Below are 22,027 nucleotides of genomic sequence, written 5' to 3'. Positions count from 1 at the left end.
AAAGTTTTTGTAAAAAAATAAGTATGTAATATGTATTATATTTTTTAGATTAATAGTTTTTGATATATTTTAAAATCTTTTTGTTTCAAATTTTAAATATTTATCATAAATAATTAATTTTACTATTTAATATGTATGTAATTCAGTTAAAAAAGTACTAAAAATAATTCTGAATATTGCTTCTAACTTATACAAACCAATAAGTCGATGAATAAATTTTATCGTAATAAAATAATATAAAAATAATAAATCGTGATAAAAAATAAAAGAGCAATCTATTCATAAATAAATATTACAAATATGTAGATATGTATGAACAATGATAAATTATTGAACTTGAAAAACAAATTGGAACTAATGTATGATGTTGAAATGTATCGAAACAATAAAGAGTAATATTTTCAAAATGTATTGAATATAACAACAATGACTAATTATGACTGTAAAGTTTATATGTTTTAATTATATCGTATTATGATTGATTTATATTCATAGATTCATAGTATCCTAATTACAGCGGTATCTAATAAAATAATTTTAAAATAATATGTATGTTAGGTATACATAATAGAATAAATACATTTAAATAATATACATTTGCAAATTTATTTTCTAAATAATAACATTTTTTAGCTATCAATCAGTATTTTTAATTGTTAATTGTTTTTAATAATAAATATAATTGCAGATACATTACCTTGTATTTAAAATTTTACATTAATTCTAATTTATTCGTAATATATTTTAAATAATTTAATAAATTTTAAATCAATTTTTATCTATCTTATTATAAACTAAAATATAAAAATTCTAATCCATAAGTCAAATAAATTGCTTTGGGGCAACCTAGTCATCAGTAATCCCAAATTAATTTATTTTGTTTGACCATGGTATAATAAAATACTACATAATATAATATTAAAATATATTATTTAATGTGTTACATATTATACATAACCATCTGATAATATAGAAAATTGACTAATGATATATCATCATGGCAAAATTTCTTTCCACGAGTTCGCCTTTTGGTGTTCTAGGTCACAAAAACTATTCTGTAAAATCTGTATATAAAAATGTAGAAATAAAAATGCGCAATATACATAAACTTTAACGGATAAAATAAATGATTGCCGTAAAATTATAATTGAAACACGTACACTGCCAGTCTGTGGATTAGCTGAGTTTTTTAATTTTAATATCTCGGATGATTTTAGCTTGAAAAAATTGTTTATAATTTAACATTATGTAGATTTTATAAATTATACGTATAATAGATTTTGCTTGTTTTTAATTTATATTCAGGGTGTATATACTCACAATATACAGTATATTAAAAAATTTAATAAGCTCATATAGCATTGTAATAATATAGAATAGTTTAAAATTGTTTTATTTAAACAGCCGTTGATTCCCAGATACAGTCAGATACATCACCATTAAACTACTTTAGTTATGTAACCTAATTTTCAAAATAATTACAATTTTTTGGTATCGACATAACTAAGCATGTACCGAAAGTAAGTGATTACTACTGATATATAATTTTTTTTTAAATAGATTAGTAATTACTCTATAATATGCCTATAATTAAAATTATTTTTAAAAGAATGAGTTATTATTAATTAATTAACTTTGAGATGTTTTAATTAGTAGTATGTTCAAGATTTTAGATCTTCGATCACACATGCATACACACATACATATATGTCATATTATACAGCTTATACATAATTTACTTTATATACTATTATACCAATTCCCTAGAGTTACGTACACACTTATTATACATACACTTAAAATATTTTCGTAGCACAAACAGGTTCATTTGTAATTTTATGTATAAAGGTATAGCTTATAAATTTAATACCTATATAAATGCAAATCTATCCTAAAATTATTCGTCATGACAAATGTATATATTTAAATTTTTAATTTACTACGAAAAAAATTAATCACAGCTTATATTTAGTATACATATAACTTATAATATAGCCAGAGATAATACTTTGTTGAAATTATGTTTACCTAAATACACTTTTCCCGTTTTTAAATGTCAATCATTTGTTATAATTGTTATTAATATTATTATTTAGAATAAATTGTGCTGTACAATTTAGGCGGAATTACTTTTATGGCAAATAATAATATAGAATATTTACGATATTATAATTTATTTTATGACACTTTCGTTTACGTATTAAAATAAAAACAAAAGTGAAAAGTCCTTGTTCTGTACAGTATGTGTTGAGTGTATCTCGTTTACAATGGATGTTGACAGGTCAAATTTTAATTTGTTGATAAATCATTGTATACTCATGAAAAATGATTCTGAACAGAATGATAATTCAACCTCTACTTTCATAAGAATATTTTATAATTTATTTATAAAACAATTTATAATTTAATGCATATTTCTATTGTTAGACAGTAAGTTAAACTTATTTTTCTATAAAAATTGTAATATAATAATAATAATTATTATAATATTATATCTATAATAATTTTATAGATATTGTTAAATGTTAAATTTTTTCAAAACATGTCTAATAAATAGATTAAAAATAATGAAAAATATTTTGAAAATTTAATTGTGTAAAGAAATAATATTAGAAACTTATAAAATTAAATGTTTTAACCTCTACAATTAATACTCTTTTAATTTTTATAACACTACTTATAATTTTTATAAAATTTTTGTTTTTGACTCTCTATAAAGTAACAAAAAAATAAAATTTGAGAGAACATCCTATTATTTGAAATAAACTACTTAAATTCTCTAAAAATTATAGCTCGAAAATTCTATTTAAAAAATTTTGATTTTTCACCTATTTACAAAAATATATTAGTGAATAAAAATAATTTGTAGCGGACCCGACTCTGAAAACAAAATAAGTCTTATCCACAATATCTTCAAAAAAAAAAAAAAAAAAATGCTTTATAATTCATATAAAATGTACAAAGCGTGTATGTTTACGTATAAAATATATCTGTCTGTCAAGAATGCCACTCTTTATTTCCTCTTCAATAATGGAGTTATTAAGAAATTGATTTTCAAAATGTCTAAATAAACTTAGTTCATAATTTTAAATTATTTAGATTTAGTATTGTTCTATATGGAGATACAAATTATCCTATTTTTCACATAAACCTTTTTTTATTAAATTATTTAGCAGATAAATTTTCTAAAATGTTGACGTATCAAAATTAAAATTTAAACAATGAGTTTTTGAGTTATTAATTTTTGTGAACTAAGGCCCAGTTTGAAAGATAATATTTATTATATAATTTGATGATTGAAAATTAATACCAAAATATAAAATTTGTAAAAATTATATAAGTATAATAAACAATAAATCCAATATGAAATAAATTTTAAATTTTCATAAAATTCTATTTAAGGATTATTATCCTTAGAATAAATATTTTAACAACTAAAAACTACATATTCGAGATTTTAATTAGATACCTGAATAATTAAAAATTTATCCATTAAATAATGCATATGAATGAGGAAAATTTAATTAGAAAACAGGAGTTTGCTCGCCACAGAATATTCCTTACTTAGTATAAAAAATCTCATGATTTTTTTTTTTTTAAATATAATCTTTAAATGTATTGAAAAGTTCCATTAATCAGATTAGATTAAATTTGTTATTAAAATGAAAAATTGGGGTAAGTATGCTTGGAGAATTATTTTATAAATTATCTTATAAAACGCACCTATATTTGAAAATATATTGGTAATATATTATAAATTATTAAAATGTCTTGACAAAATAAAAAAAAATAAATCAAGAAATAATAATATAACAATGTAAATTATGTTATTTTTATACATTTAGCTGTTTTTGTTACAAATTATAATATCAATATATACTATACCTATACCTACATATGATTTATACATTAAACAAAATTAAAGTGGAGCTAAGGCGGGCATGTGAATAATTTTACAACCATTTAAATATAACGAACTTTGGCTAATGGGCTTTTCATACGTATCTGAAATCCCCACTCGCACTTAAAAAAAAAAAAAACTTTCGACCTATACTAATCGTTCTACACACACCTAATGTTATATTATTATTGTACACGTTAAGAATGAGCACCGATCGTATCGCGCGCCAAAACTACTGGTGAATATGAATTATTTACACATTTGAATATAGTCGTATGTATTATATTAAAAATTAAAAAATAACCTACCTACTTATCATCGCATATTACTGAACTTATTCTATTTACGATTAAAACTACTACATGCACCCGTATCTATCTATTATTATTAATATTACACGATGAAAACGAAAAAAAAAATTATGCTGCTGTACATGTTTAATATATATTAAATATAAGTAGGTGAATATAAATTATGACGGTAGTAAATCGTAATGCATTTTAATGCCTTTGTGCATATAATTAATTATACTACGAAACAATGTAATATTATTTATTATTTTAACGCTGAACCAATATCTACGTACTATAAACATGATATTATAATAGGCATTATTTCATATTATTATTGCCATGATTGTTATTTCAACATTTACATTCGATTTTATTCTTCTTCTTCTTCTTCTTCTTCTTCTTCTTCTTCTTATTATTATTATTATTATTACTATTACTATACTCTATAAAATTCGATAGTTGCTCTTACCGGGACAGCTCGGACAAACACGGTGCCGTTTGACGACTTCGGCGGTGGCGGTGGTGGTAGCTACGTCGACGGCGATGTTGCTGCGTGGGCGGTCAAGGAAGTACTGATTACGGTAGCGAAAGATTTCGCGTGATATATACGTTTGTGCAGTGTCGGCGTGTGTGTGTGCGAGAGCGGCGTGCGTGTTTTTTCCTCTCAGCTCCGTCCGTCCGCCCAACATACATTCACGAAAACCTTTCCCGCCCGCCATCGTGTAGCTGGCTGGCTGGCTGGCTGGCGGCGGCGAAACAAAACGCAATATCGATCGGAAAAGCGCGCGTGGAAACTCTCACAAATACGCACACACTGATACGACGACCGGCACTGACAGACAAATTGGGTGGGAGGGTTGATCGCCAGACGTTAAAAAATAATATCCCGTCGTTTTTTTGTCTCGCCTGCTGCGATCGTTTGTATATTATTATAATATATACCGTTAGTCATCATGTTTCCGGCGGCTTGCCTTTTGAAACAGGCAAAAACGATCAAAAACGATCAAGCATTTTTGTTTTTTTTTATTAATTCGTATAATAAAGGGCATCAAGATCTAATCGGTTAATAGTGCACATCATGTTATCATTTATGGGTGTAACACGATTGCGAACGGATGTCGCTTATCAAAAAATTTGCCTTTTTAGCCGAAAAAAAGAACGATTGCAAACGTTTTTATAGGCTATGTTGCCAATTTTATAATTTCTGAATATGTTTAATTTTGTTCGGGAATTCAATTAAAATTTTTTTTTTTTTAAATAAAAACTATTCGATATTAATACGTCACATTATAGCACGTTACAAACTAAAATAAAATTATATAAAATAATATGAAGTGTTATATTTTGTATAATTAAAATAACTTTGGAGTATAAATATTAATAATACTGTTACATAATTAATAAACTGAAAAAAATAAAAAATAAATATAAAAAAAATAGTAGTTTTTCTACATTTTTTTCTTTTTTATTTAAATTTTTTCTTAGTTAGGAGTTTCTAGTTTTTTGTAAATATAAAATTAGATCCTTGAAGATTTTATAAATTATAATTATAATAGTTTTTTTTATGTTAATTCAATTTTAGATTTATATACTTTTTGGCCATAGGGCTATGTAAATTATTTTGGTAGCGTGATTGCAAAAAATCCTTTTCCTACTATTTAATTATTTTAAAAATTTGTTATTGACTAACACGATTAAAGGTAAGTCAAAACGTTCGTAATCGTATTATGGGAAAAAGTCCGTTCGCAATCGTATATCACCCATAATTTATATGTAGTTCCATACCAGTGAGTTTCAATTATTAGTTATTTGATATTGGTAAGGTATTTCGTATGTTTTGAAATTCTCGGCATTCTCAAATGATAATAATATATTGAATGGTTAAGTCAACTACATAGGCGATTAGACCGTTTAGTGCATACCTATATGTAATAATATAAAATAGGTGTTGGATCTTCACTGACTAAGAATGCGCTGGTTAGAAACAAATGATCAATTTTTGCATTTGAATATATTGTTTATTATAATCATATAATAGACACTCAAATAGTATTTTTCATATTATATATAGTTGGTACATATTATATCATAGTATAGCTATAGTAGTCATGTTTGCATTATTTATTAAAATATGGACAATATATGGTACTAGCGTATATAATATAATAAAAGTCCAACTGCAGTCAATTTAGACACCATTGTGACTATAAGCGAATGTGTAAGTGCTTGTGTTAAAGTGATTGTGTGAATGTGAGTGTGTGCGTACGTGATAATTATATATGCAGGACAATGATTACAATGATAGTATAGACGATAGAAGTAGATGTATCGGTGTAAAACATAATATAGGTCGTCGACAATATTGTTTAATGAATTTAAAGATCATCGCACGCACTGGACATTTACAAATATTACATATATATATTATATATAAGCGTATTAAACGTGTAGAAACTATTATATTTTCAAATGACATGTGATAAAATGACGCATTGTCGATAAAAATTTTCCAAAAATAAATAATTCAAAATATCCAAAGATAATTGAAAACAAAATAAAGAAGTTTTGATTTGTATAATCTTTAATAAATTAAAAAAATAATAAAATATTATGTCTTATTTAAAAAACATTTAATATACTGTCTTATATTGTTATATAAAATTTTCTATTGTACCTATATGATATTTAAAAATGAGGTGAAAAAATTTAAAAATATCATTGCATTGTAAAAATTACAACTGAAGAAAATAACCAAGGCCATTTTTTTTTTTTAAACAATCAATTTAAAACATTTTTTTCTTCTATAGTATATTAATTTCTTTTCTTTTTATTTAAAATGATAATTTTTTTCTATGTTGTTCATAAGATTACAGTTGAAAAAAACAATTGACAATGAAATTAAATTAACGTGCTGAATGTTTATTATATTAAGTATACCTTTATTCAAATAAAACTAATGACGCGTTATTTGATCGTAAAATTAAATTTCGCATTATAATATTAAATTATTATACAAAAAAACGAGTAAAATATAATTTTCTTATTCAACAGCGATCGATATTCAGGCTAAAATAACATTTATATTATTTACATTACAAAAATGAATAACTGAAACAATACACAATATATATTACACGTATAGGTACATTTTTGGACAAATAATAATATTAGGAATTTATTATGCGTTGCACTTTATGAATTTTCGTTTGAACCATCATATATTATGACGTTTAAAGTTAAAATTGAATTAAGTATATTGACCAAAATACTGGATTATCATTTATTATCATCTCAGATAAAATAATTATATACAGTATACTTAATCTGTATGTACTATTTATAGTTTTTACTTCAAAATACAATCGGAATAATTAATAAACAGTTTTTTTTGTATCGTATTCTTTGGCACATTGTGTATTTTACTTACACTTAGAGACTATAATATGCTACAGTCTACACTGTCCTACTCCTTTTGTAAGATAAATTTATTTTTATTTTCTCTTTATTAAAAATGAATTAATATTTTTTTTAAACCATGATAACAAGTCAATAATGTTATATATTATGAAACTAGCTGTATTATATTATTACACACATTAAGTATTTACATAATACTATATTTTGTACAGTTCAAAATATAAATTGTGTAATTTTTACGTATCATTAGAATTAAATTAATATTTTGTAAATTAAAATGTTATTATAGATTATTAAACATGTTACCATAACTTGATATCTTTATTAATCAAAGATAGAAAGTTAATGGAAAAACTGATTAACGAATGTTAACTGTTAAGTTATTAGTTTATTATTCATTAGTAAGTAGTAACAATTTATTTAACATTTAAAATTAATGTGCAAAAAATTCAGTAAATTCATTAAAATTAAATTTTTTTTTTTTTGATTATTACCAAGACCGCATAATGATTGCAATGTAACTTAAAAATTTCTTAAATAATAACTAATTATATTTGTAAATATAATTTTATGCAACTTACTATTCCTTCTTGGGATAGTTGTAGTAGTTTATGTAATTATTCGTTTATAAATTTATAGTTTCAACTAAATAATTTAACTAAGAAATATTTATTTGTTTATTTTTATTTAAATTGATTATATACAATATGATTAAACAAGAAATAATTAATTACATTATTTTAATCTAATGAACAATTTTTTAAATTAACTGGAAAAAACTATACGTTTTCATAATAGATATACATATAACTTTTTATATTTTTAACTAATAGTTAAAATAAAAAAAAGTTTTTAGCTATTTAATACCTTTTTTTTTAATGATTAGTTAGAGGCAATAGCACAAAATACGCTATAATTTACACATATTGAACATACATTCAAATCCGATGATATTATTGAAAACTGTAGAGGATTTAATTTTTACATTAGTGTAAGTAGTTTGTTATTTAAAACTATTTAACAAGATTATATCCGCATTGCATAGGTTACATGTATATACTTTTCATAATTTAAGTAAGTTTAGAGAGTTATACTACTATAGCTAATATAATTAACGCAAAAAAAAAAAAAATAAAATAATAAGCCATCAAACTAATTCAAAAGAAAAACTCCAATGGTTTTTTTTCAAAATAAAAATAATTTATAAGGAAAAGTCAAAAATTCAAGTTTTCTAATTATTTTTTATTGTTAATCTGTATTTACACTTAGCATTTATTCGTAAAAGTCACTTTTAGTTGGAAAAAATAAATCGTGTAACTTATGTTTATTATTTTTATTTATTATTAATGGCCAACATCTTACATAGGTTCAAGTTAGGTAATTTTTTCGGTAATTACATTATTCATACTTTTTAGTTTTATATTAACTTCACGAACTCCAATTACCACTCTATAACCATAAGCCTTGTATATATATGATAAGTGATAAGTTTACATTGGAGCTTGAAAAAGAAATGGTAGTCTAAAAAACTGCTAATAACACGCCAAGGGACTACCTACTGGATCAATTGCCCTTTTCAATTCAAAATAATTGAGTTATTACAATGTTAATTAATCGATTTCTACATATTTTTCCTCAGTAAATATTAAAATTTAATATTACATGAATTATTATTAAAAAGCACAACATTTTGGTATCAGTCTAAAATGTTGATTTATTCTGCCTCCTTTTATCATAATATCTAAAAACGTTTCACGTTATACTGTGGACTGTGGTTATAAACACTAAGTATATTATTATCATCTTCATTTTTGTTCGATTCTGTACCACAAAGGCTCCTACGGGGATGGCGGTTGGCCTTAAATGGTGATGAGAAAATATTATAAAAATGAAAATAATACCCAGAGATTTATCTTGATAATAACTATAGTAATAAGGTGACCTGTTAAAAGGACGGGTGACCAAAAATAAATATAATAAATATAAACAAATTTGTTTTACGCACCGTCGTGCTATAATATTATATATTAGAAATATTGATGTACTAAATTAATAATAACAGTAAAAAATAGGGCTCCCAAATAATATGACAAGAATTAGTAATAATAATCGGTATACAAAACACAAATGATAATAATAACAATAATAATAAATCATGGATATCACTTATATAAACGACTTGGATCTCGAACAACGTGATCGCGTGAAAATCTCTGCTGGAACACCAGTATGGATTATACTGTTTGATGCCAATTCTTGATCTTTAAGCCCACGTGAAATAATAGGTATTTATATTATATTTTAATTTATGCACGGCAAGAGCGACGTGCGCGATTGATACAATGACGGCATAAAAGTTATAATAAAATAAATGTGCAACGACTTAAAAGGTCAAAGCCCTTGTTAGATGTAAAAACACACGACGCAATGGGCACAAGATTTAACGGCATACACGGGCCAAGAGTTAATGGCACATACGGACTACGGTTAAGGGCAACGTTTCGACGATGTTGAACGAGACCAGAGAGTTAACGGAAACGTTTCGACGATGTTGAACGAGACCAGAGAGTGAGTTCCCTTTGGACAGCGGTGGTCAAAGACGCCGATGTCATATAGACAAGAGGGGAGGAGGGCGACGATAAAGTCGACGAGCTTATCGCATGCAAACGATAATCATAGTATAGTGTTATATCAAAATATAGTTTTCTAAAAAATACAAAGTTACATATTCACAATGACTCTACCTATCCATATATTGACAGCTAAAAATATATATAGATATATAAATGATTTTAGAGTATTGCATAATAATTAAAAAAAAAATCTAATATAATAATTATACCACATAAGTACGTATAACTTATTATTTTAAAAAAGAATGTTAATATTATAAACTTAATAGTAATCGTATTTAAACCAGATATTAATATTTTCTCGGAAATATTGAAAAAAAATACGACGTATCATTTACTTGTATTAGTGCATTAATATTTCACTTAATTTTACCTTATTAACATTTATGTGTTAAAAATTGAGTCATTCGGCTAATGAGAAGCGAGCTCCATCGCTAATAAATTGTATTGAATATAATTGATATATATATATTTATATATTATAGTGATTCATCAAGCGTAAAACACTCATTATCTCAAAAAATATTCACTTTTTTTCAATTTTTTTTTCTTTCAAAATTTTAGATCTATGCTGTTCTAGAATTTTATAACTGTTTAATAGTTTTTGCTCTTATATTGATTATCAAATAGAAACCCATACTAAAAATGTGATAATTTAGTAAGGCTTTTTTTCTTATGAATTATCAAGTTAAAATTGTAATTTTTTGTTAATTCGTTGACAAGATAGAGTTTCTCAAAGTTGGGTGGTTTGGGAGGTATTTGTGTGGAAATATGTTATACCTAGTCGGTAGATATCGTAACAATTAAGATTTGTATGCCTCAGGATAAATGATATTATATTTTTCATATCAATTCGGTAAGTACTGTAAACTTGAGTTGTACCCCTAAATGTATTTTATAATGCCCATTTGGCAGGGTATACACTTATCACCCCACTGAAGGTGTTTGCGCCGTTTGCAGCACTGATCATAATAATACTTGCCAATTACAAAGACCAGATGTTATAAGTAATAAATTGTGGTGATAACTGATAATCGTTGAACTTACTTGCTACAATAACTTATTGTCATATCATATTATAAGTAATTGGATCATTAATGTCACTTACACATGACGCATACTTGCGTGTAATCCCTTTGTCTCCATTACAAAATACATATGGGCACGGAAAAATACGATGATGCTTGATTAGAGGCTGATTTATAATAAGGTAAAAATCATAAAGTAAATTAATCTATGGCTAAAATCATTGAAATAATATTATTAAATACTAATTTTGAACAGCTGTTATTTGTATCTGTGCACGATTACAAATATTATAGTTCATGGTTACATGATATGTAAGTATACCTAATAGCAGATTATCGTGAAGTACATGACAATACGTTGAGTAGATAAACGATTAAGTTATAAACAAACTTAGGGAAATATAGCATTTGCATAATTTTTTTTATTATTATTAAATATAACAGAGTGTGAAATAAATTCGTTTCTCGGTGCCATAATATCAGATAAAAAATTTGAATGTGCATATTTTGAAATTTTATACTTATTTTGTATATTTTGAGAAAATTTTCAAATTTCAAATTAAAAACTATAAATATATATTATACATACTTCAACCGATCAAAAAAAAAAATCTCGTTATAATTTTTGTGTAAGTATAAATAATATTAACCGTAAACCCGCTAGATATCGACCGGATGTCGATAAAGATAGTAGTTGATATAGAATAATAGATTATTTGTTCAGTATTGAGTTCAGTCGATTATTATCTGTCGTTGTTTTCGTGTCTCGCAACTATGCAACGTCCAATCATACATAAAACGTCGTACGAGTATATTTTGTAACATTGCGTAACGCCGAAAGTACAGCAATCTACGAGTAGCCGACTACAAAGTTTTGTTTCGGAGTTTAAAGATACATTTACATCCGATGGACACGTTTTATTTTGTGTACTATGTAAAAAAAAAAAGTAGAAAATTATAAACGATTCAATGTAGTATAACACCTAAAAACTGACAAGCATTGTAGAGCAGTAAAATAGAATTAAAATAAAAAAATAAGATAACACAACAATTAGTTTCAAACTCAGATTTGGTAACAAGAGTTGTTTCAACAAAGATTTGTGTAAAGTTTTGCTTTTATCAAATATTCCGTTGAATAAATTATCTAACGACGAGTTGAAAAGCTTTTTAGAAAAATATACGAATGAAAGTATACCTTGTGAAACCACTCTACGTAAAGGGTACGTAGACGACATTTATCAAGAATTTCTGTTGAAAATTAGAAACTATGTTTATAAAAAAAAAAATTAGGGTATCTGTTGATGAGACTACGGATGTCATCGGACGTTTTGTGGCAAATGTTGTTATTGGAACACTGGAAATTGATAGGACAGGAGACATTTTTTTATTGCATACCGAAAAATTAGAGAAAACTAATCATATTCAGCTATATTTAAGTTATTTGACAAAGCTATAAGAATATTATGGCCTGAGGTAGTTCAGTAAAATAATGTTTTATTGTTTGTAAATGATGCTTCCCCATACATGGTAAAGGTGGGAAAATGTATACTCTTTATTTTAAATGCATACATTTAACTTGCCTCGCTCGTGCATTTCATAGAATTGTCGAAAAAGTTCGTGACGAATTTTTAAAGGTTGATAAAGCAGTAGCCTTAGATAAATAAGTGTTTCAAAAATTACTTTCTGTATGTATTGAAACATTTTTAAATATAACAAGCAATGAGATTCCGTTGCCACCAGAACCCATATTAACAGGGTGGGGGACTTGGATAAATGCTACCTTGTGTTACTGTGAACATTTTTCAAAAATTCATTCAGTTATATAAACATTTGATGATGATGATATAGCATCAATTAAAACCGCTAAAAAGTAATCTTACAGTAACTAACATTTATCAAAACAAATTTTAAATTTTTACCTCGAGCGATAAAATTTTTAGAAAAAAGAGATACTAAGCTGTCCGATTTGTTAAAAATAATTGAAGACACAAAAAATAAAAATCAGTCAATTGAAATTTATAAAGGCCATACCAATTGTAAATAAAATGAATGATGTTTTAGATGAAAATTCTTGTTATAAGCTTGTGTTGAAAATGTATAAAATATTAAGTGGCAAAATGGAAAATTTGAAAAATTTGCTTGTAGATATAACACATGATGATTTAGCATACTTTAATAATGTTCCAATTACTTCTGTAGACGTTAAACGGAGATTTTCAATTCACAAAAATTTATTATCCAGTAATCGTCGGAGATTTACATTCAAAAGTATAAAAATGTATTTTAATCGTACAATATAATTTTCAAGAAACTCAAAATGATGCAGAATTAATGATGTAATTTTTACAAAGAAAACATTTTTTTTTTTATAAAATAGTTGTTTTATTTAAGTAGCAAAGTTATGCCATTTAAAATTATCGTAATTTTTTTGTATAATTATTATTTAAAAAAAAAAAAAAAATTATTTTAAATTATAAATATTTAATTCTTTTTCAAAGGTTGAAGGTAAATATTTATTTTTTAAATTTAGTTGTTGCATATTCAATAATAAAAGTTGTATCTTTGATCAATAATTTTTAGTTTTTGTTTACTATTTATTAATTATTAGATATACATTTTTAAATTAAAAGTGAAATTAACCAAGATTTAGTGGTCAATTTTTTTTTTTTTTTTTAATGTGTATAAATGCATATTATAATGCATATTTTATTGATTTTAGAAGTATATTTGTGTATTTTTTAGAACTATAAGTTCCAAAGTCTAGTTATAAGCTTATAAGATTATAAAAAATAATTTAATTGTGCTCGTGAGTTGTTAATGTGAATAAAGTCTTACTTTTTAATATTTCACATATTTAAGTATTTAAATTTTAATAATGCACTTATTATATAATAAATTTTAAGTACAAAGTTCTTGTATATGATTTTTTTTACCTATCACATACATATCGTATTTTATTTAATAATTTAATCAAATAAAAAAATATCTAAATTGGTTAATCGCATGTCAATTGGATATTTGGTAACTAGGTGCATATTATGTACAATTTGTTGATAAGTTTAACGTTTAACTAGTTGTTGTAGTTTCTACAATCAAATAAATGATACGATATGTGATTAAGTTTAAATATTTTGATTTCAGTTAAATCATTTATACATCTAAAATTGTTGTTTAAATGTATAGTATATGGTTCACTGGTACCTACTGGATAATAAATAATTTATTACACAATCAAGTGGCCTTATACTACATAAAAATACTACTAACAATTAAAATGTTTCTGTCAGTTATTGAAGAGTTTTTTGTATCTTGGTATTTCAATTTGGCATATAGATAGTCTAAGACTATCTATATTTACTAAAAATATTTTTAGACAGATAATTTGATCTCCATTTTGTAATTCATAAAAGTGAATATACAATATAATATATTATGTGTACGATTCATACACAAAATATATTATGATTCCAAATAGGAATTTTAATATATGCCATACTGTTTGTCATACAATTTGGAAGATCCTTTATGTTAAAATTATATTTATATTGCTATTTCTGATTACATTTAACAATACTAATATTTTCGTGACAATGAAAAATAAAAATATTGTTTCACATATTGGATTTAAATATGACTGAAAAATAAATTAAGTAATTATAAATTTTTCAACTGTAATATTGTTTAATTATTATGTTGACAAACACATTTTTTAGGTAATCAAGTTAATTGCAAATAAGTGGAAAAACATTTATTCAGACTAACTGCACATTATAGCTTAAACATAATATATTATAATTCCAAATCGGAATTTAATATTCCATAGTGAAATCTCCTATCACATACAATTTGAAAGATCCTCTATGTTAAAATTATTCGCATACTGTTATTTCCAATCACATTTAAAAATACCAATATTTGGGTAACTGTGAAAAAAAAATATTGCTTCATACATTCGATTTAAATATGACTATAAAATAAATTAAGTAAGTATATATTTTTTTTTTAAACTGTAATCCTAGCTGAGATTTTCAGAGACTTTATTCTTGTAACAGTAAAAACAAAATGTATTTAAAAACATCAAACATATTTTGAAAATATATTAGTATTATGATTCAATAATATAAATTTTAATTTTTAGTTTTGACAAAAAAAAAGATAATGTATAATAATATCGTATAACAGAGGTAGGTAAAACCGTAATCATTGTGTTTGTTTATTTGTTCAGTCTCTGGAAATTCGAAACGATACCAAAATTAAATAAACATAATATTATTGTAAATAAATATACGAGTATTTTATGATTAATATTATTATAGTTTAGCCTGTGAATTAAATGGAAAATGTTTATTTATTACCGTTTTTCAATCTTAGAAAATTAGCATTAAAAGTTAAAGTGATTGATAATTTTAAATTTAAATCAATCCTATTTATATATAAAATTCTATTATACATTAAATTTAACATAAATAAAATAATATTATTATAATAGGATTGACTGACGCAAAACATTTTACCGTAAAGTATTACAGTTTAAACCAATACTTTTGTTGAAAATTTAAGTATGATATTATTATAATGCAATGTTCGTGGAATTTCCTAATTAACCTGCCGCAGAATTATTAGTTTTTAAATAATATAGATATGCCAAAATAAATTCTTGATTCCACTTTCTACAATGTATGCTGTATGATATAAAACCGATCGTATTACAATTTTATAACATTTAGTTTAACGAAAAAAATATTTATATCATTCATAGTATAATTAATTTGTTTTGAAAGTTCAAATAACGTTACTAGTAGTTTAGATCAAGGTCCAAAAAAATATTGTTTTAACCCATGTAATAAAATATTATAGCAATGTACAAGAAGAGATGTTTGTTGCGAGATTAATATGACAGATAACTAAGTCACTTAATTAATATAGTATAAAATTGAAACTACCTTTTATAGTGTGTTTTATATGCCATGATTTAAGTATATGCATATCATAATACTATATTGTATTATATATAAATATATAATATTATGTTGTATAGTATGTTGGTTCTATATGGACAATGTTATCTGATCAATTTACTTACACAATCTGTTATAAAAGCAAACGATTAAACATAAAATTAAAGATTTTCAGGAAAACATTAAACGGATATCGATTTTTATGTAAAATAACAACTTATTGTAGAACGGCAATTGTTGCGAGTATTATTCAAATATTTTTTTTTTTTAATTTTTGACTTCTATTCAATTAATGCCGACAAGCTAAAAATTAATCTTTCAAATGATTTATTGTAGCTGAATTAGATATTGTAATGGAACAACAATGACGACAAATATACAAATAATTCATGAAATTGACAAACAGTTTTCAGTTGGTTAAAATTATTTTCAACTTTTTTGAATAATTTATTACTATAATGCTATTGCATAAAGTAATAGCGACCAAATTGTATCACATTAATTATTTTATAACAAAATATGATTATTGTTTTTATCCAATAACTTACTATAATTTTATATTTTTACCACTCTGTCGTACAGTAGGTCACGAGTGAGTCATTGTAATAGTCTATTACAATTTCCCGTCTTAAATACTACAATCAATGTCATAAAAACTAAGTTTGAGGAAAACGATATCATTATACTTAATACTCTTCAAAGTTGCATAAGTTAGTAACAAAAACTTCTCTGATGAAAATATTTTGAAAGTTTGTAATACATATCATATTATAATAGAGGATTTGAAGACAAAGTTTAAGTTATTTGGTAAAATGTGTTTATCAAGTAACATTCCGAAAGATTTTTAAAATCAATTAACTTGTCTAAGTACTCTTATTTGAAAATATGTTTAAAATTTTTAAAATATATTCATCGATTTTCATGAGTTCTGCTTCTTGTGAGCGCTCTTTTTCATCTTTACATCGTCTCAAGACTAGAAATACTATTGTTCAAGAAAGACTTAGTAACATTGCAATTTTAAACACAAAAAAGATGTATCTAATTCATTAAAAAAAAATTATTGATTAATTTAGTGTATAATCAATCCAAAGAGGAAGAAGACCACAATTAATATAAATTTGTTATTATTGTAAGTATAAAGATAATTGTATATAAGTACCTATTATTTTATGTAGTATATCTACTTTCTGTTTGTATAGTCAGTTTTTACTTTTTTGTCAAGAAGATATAGAATATTAAAGTTTTTCAATGTTTTTAATGTATTTAAGTTTGTTGATTTATTTATTATTGCTTTATTTCGTTACTATCTAATAATGATTTATATTAAAAATAAAATATATAATAAAAGGTAATGTTAAAATGCGAGTTTATGTAATTAAAAGTGAGTAATATAAGATTTAACTAGACTAGTTGGTATATAACTATATATTAGCCTTCCTCCCTAAATATTTATAAATTACGCCCTTTAAACTAATGGATGTGTTTAATTTGAATTCAATGATGATTGTATGTGAAAAATGATCCTAGACGAAGACGGTATGTCAGTTTATATAACTAAGTGTATTTCATGATATATTTATTGATATTTCTATTAAAGTAATTTATTTTACTATTGGTATTATAGTATAGATTGATTTAATTTTTAAAGAAAACAATGCATTTAATATATTATTTTAAGTATTTTAATATTATAATAGTATATTTTTATATTGTGTTATCAATTTTATACTATTATTCATTATTGTCAACATTTGAGTTGAATATTCAGTACTAAATTTCCTTGAATAAGTGTAAATAGATTCATAGAAAGCTATAAATAAGTAGCATTGATTATTATTTGTTTTTGAATTATATAATAAAATAAATATAATAATTTTGTTAACAATTGGTTTAGTGTTCATTGTTTTCCTAATTTTTTTCTTTTATTATTAAAAAAAGTAGGTTGGTACTGGGAATCTTTTGTAATTTACTCCCCAAAGTAATAGATTTAATTTACAAATAGAACTATGCTCATAGTTGAAAATAGAAGTATTTTTATTGCCTTAAAAGTCGATGAGAGATTACAAAAAAAAAAAAACACACACACACACACACACATCACTATTAAATTTTAACACCGTTCTGTTTATAATCTAAACAAGGTACCTATAATAATAATTCCAATTAACACGTATTTTAAATGTAGATATATATTTTTTTTAATAAGTCAACAAAAAATTAGTGTAAATTTAATTTAATATAAAATTTAAAATTAATTTAATAAATGTTTGTAAATAAGAGAATCGTTGATATTTAATAATAAATTACCATAAACTATCATATCTAAATATTATTACTACAGCTTAATATTTACATTTTATTCACTTTTAATCAAAAAAAAAAAAAAAAAAGATTATAAATACAAAAATAATGCTAAAATTTAATATTATATTATGTATCGTTCTATAGCCATGAATATTTATTATAATATTAACTTATAATAATAATATAAACTAGTAGCTCTGTAAATTTAGTTTAACATTAAAATTTATACAGTGTACGTAGTATAGCACAATGTGTGTCTGCTTAGGTAGCTTAAAAAAAAATAATAAATTAACATTAAATCTCTACTCATTCAAAACTCAATATTTTCTGATAAACGGATAAAGGACACGTTTTTATAAAAGTAAAACTATTTATTGCGCCTGTAAATTTCATTAAAATTGGTTCGCCGATAAATATGATGATACTACGCACTTGGGGCAAGCCAAGAAAATTTACTGATTGGAAATACGCTCTTCTATTATTCGTGTACCTATCTATATATAAAATGTAATAATCATATTACGTTATATCTAATACTACGAAAATATGGCCGGCACGTTCTATTTTCTGGTCAAAAAAATGTTATGACCTCGTCGTTTCTATGGGTTATGTTAATTACTTATCGAAAACGATAAACCAGTGTCAAAAAAGTTTTAGTATTAGATATCATAACATTTTTGATGTAAAAAGTTAATATTAATTAGTTATAACTCCTGAAATAATCTATAAAATATTATTTTTACATATTTTATATCATTTAAGTATATTATTTTAGCTTAGTACCTTATGACTAAATATTATTATGAGAATATATAAAATTATTTGTACGAGAATTTTTTTTTTTAAATCGTAATAACTAACCATAAATCTGCAGAATGAATACAAATATAATACTTAATAGCGTCATCGTAATTGTTATAACTTATAATATTGTTTAATTATTTTGGCCATGACTCACGGAGGCTAGACGGAAGAATCATCTTAGGAAAGAGGTCAAAATATTTTATTGGATAAAGTAACAATAAAATTAATAATACTTATTGTGAATTTTTTTTTGTTTATAGCTCGAAAATGGTTTTAATAAAAATATAAAATTTTGATGTATAATTATGTATAACTTTTTACTGATATTAATCGACTAATTTTCTATAATGCAGAGATTAATGAAAAGAAAAGAAACAGAGAATGTATTTAGTATTTAGTACACAGGCATAAAGATTATAAGTTTTAAATCTTTTAAGTCCGAGCTAGGAAATTTAAAAGCACATTTTATCAAGGTGATGAATACAATTATTATTAAAAAACTGTCATTTATAATATATAAATCATTAATTTAATACAATTTCTTCTAACTTAATACCTAAAGGTGACATAAGTAGTAATTATTACATTTTTGTAAAATTTGGAATGATCGTTATTAGCTATTATATGTACATATAACTAATGTAATAACTCTTCATTTTTACAAAATAAAATATTTATTGAAATATAAGTCTTATTTTAGTCACAAAGACTAATGAATATAATATGATATTGTGCTGGTTAATTTTTGCTGTAATTAAAAAATTGTAAGATTATCAAAAGAAAAATTTAATAATAATATAAAGGTAATTATTCGTGATACAAAGTTGTTACTTGTATTGATTACAAATATGGAGAGAACGAACTAAAAAGTCTTCATAGTAAAACACTCATGATAAAATTTGTAATCACTATTTGAAGTTTAAAGGGGGAGTAGTTGTACAAAAGCTGGAAACAAATATAAAAATTCTGTAGTAAATGTTGGGACCGTAAATACGCTCTAGTAACATTCTCTTTTCCAGTTCTACCTGAGTTTTATTCGAAACAAACAAGAAATTGTACAAATTTGGTAAATGTATCTAATTAAGGCACAAATTACATACTAAATACTTTAAATACTTGAATGAAAAAACAAAACTTAGAAATTGGGGTTGCACGTTTTACAATAACCTATTTAATGAAGAAGTACATTCTATGCCTATTATATAGCAAAATGATTTTCCTGGTATGTATAAATAAAAATGTATTGCTAATTTTTTAAAAGCTACACCACTTAACTTTGTTATTTTGTCATTCATAATAATATATTTTATTCTGTTATTTTTAAAATTAGGGTCAATTGCCATATTATAAAATTTAAAGCAAGATTAATACATAACAAATTTCTGAAGGTATTATAATAAGATTTATTAATATAAGATATTTTAACTTTGAACTTTGAAGCAAATCATGATATTTTTAAAATTTATAAAAGTAAGTTATAATATTTTTTACTATTAAATTTATAATTGTCTTGTTTACAGTTCCAAAATGCTCATGAATTACTCCAAAATTAAAATATCAATAAAAGGTATAAATATTCTACTATTCTAGTTAATAACCATAATTCTAAATTCTATAATAAGGCTATTATTATTATTGTTTTATTTATTTTTTACTTTAAATTTAAAAATAATAAAGTAAATATATTATTGTGAACGTGAAATTTTTTATATTGTTCGTTTGTAAGAAGGAGACAGCGCACGGGCGACCTCTTAACAAGCTCATATTCAAACTTATTCGTTCTTTATATTTTTTCTAACAATAAAGCAACTAATTTGAGATTTGAACCGTAACGTTGGTTAATTTATTTAGTATAATTAGACTATTAATATTGTAAACTACTCATTTTTTAAGATGTTTTATACGAGTATCTTTTATACCTTATTATATTGTGATATTAATTTATATATAAGTACATATTATAAGATTATAAAAATTGGAAAATAGTTTAACTGTGGCCTTTCATTTTGTTTTAACGTTATATTTTCTTTTTCAAATATTTGATTTTATCAAGACGTTAATATTTAAAATATACATGATAACTGTATATAACATTTTTTTTATAATAATTATTTTGATGTGCACACAATCCACGAGTGATGAATAATTCCAGTGAATAATACTGATTTGGATCATTATCGGTTGCTAAGCAATCATATAAATTATAAATTAAAATACGAGGTAAAACAGCGTGGTTTTTTTCAGTTTTTTGGGGTATTTTGGCATAAACAATTTTGATAGCAGTGTTTTGGTTGTCATCAATAGCCGTGATTCCGCGATCTTACACTGATTGTTCGTTGTAGATGTTTATCAAATTTTTGTGCTCAGCAAACATATAACCGCAATTATTTCACTGGCCATTTCATCATCTAGTTCCGGTTCTGGTTTCAGCAACGTGATGTTTGTTAAAGACTACTATAATTGGCGAGTAATTTTCCGGTAGAAGATATAAGCGTCAAAATCTTAAGCACCTGTGTGTCACAGTTAAAAAATATTAAGCCTGGGCAAGTTTATGATAATTTTTAACTGAGTTAAGTTAAATTTATAGAATACATTTGGAAAAGTTAAAAGTTAATGGTTAATCTAATTTTTTTTTTTAACTCAATTAAGTTATAAGTTATATGGAAATTTTCAATTACCTTATTAACTT

At 24.1% G+C, this 22,027-nt stretch overlaps 1 protein-coding gene across 1 annotated transcript in view; it reads right to left on the bottom strand.

Moving 5' to 3' along the window:
• The window catches only part of LOC112601703 (1-phosphatidylinositol 4,5-bisphosphate phosphodiesterase), a 50,703-nt gene extending 45,927 nt beyond the window's left edge, over positions 1 to 4,776 (bottom strand). Inside the window, exon 1 of the mRNA XM_025349444.1 lies at positions 4,664 to 4,776. The gene's annotated coding sequence lies outside the window, so the exon portion shown is untranslated. The remainder of the gene's footprint in view (positions 1 to 4,663) is intronic.
• Positions 4,777 to 22,027: the final 17,251 nt, after the last annotated feature.

Source organism: Melanaphis sacchari, unplaced genomic scaffold (genome assembly GCF_002803265.2).
Source record: "Melanaphis sacchari strain LSU unplaced genomic scaffold, SCAv2.0 Contig7_pilon_pilon, whole genome shotgun sequence".
Classification (NCBI taxonomy): Eukaryota; Metazoa; Arthropoda; class Insecta; order Hemiptera; family Aphididae; genus Melanaphis; species Melanaphis sacchari.
Note: the sequence above shows the minus strand (reverse complement) of the source record. Positions and strands in the feature narration are given on the sequence as shown.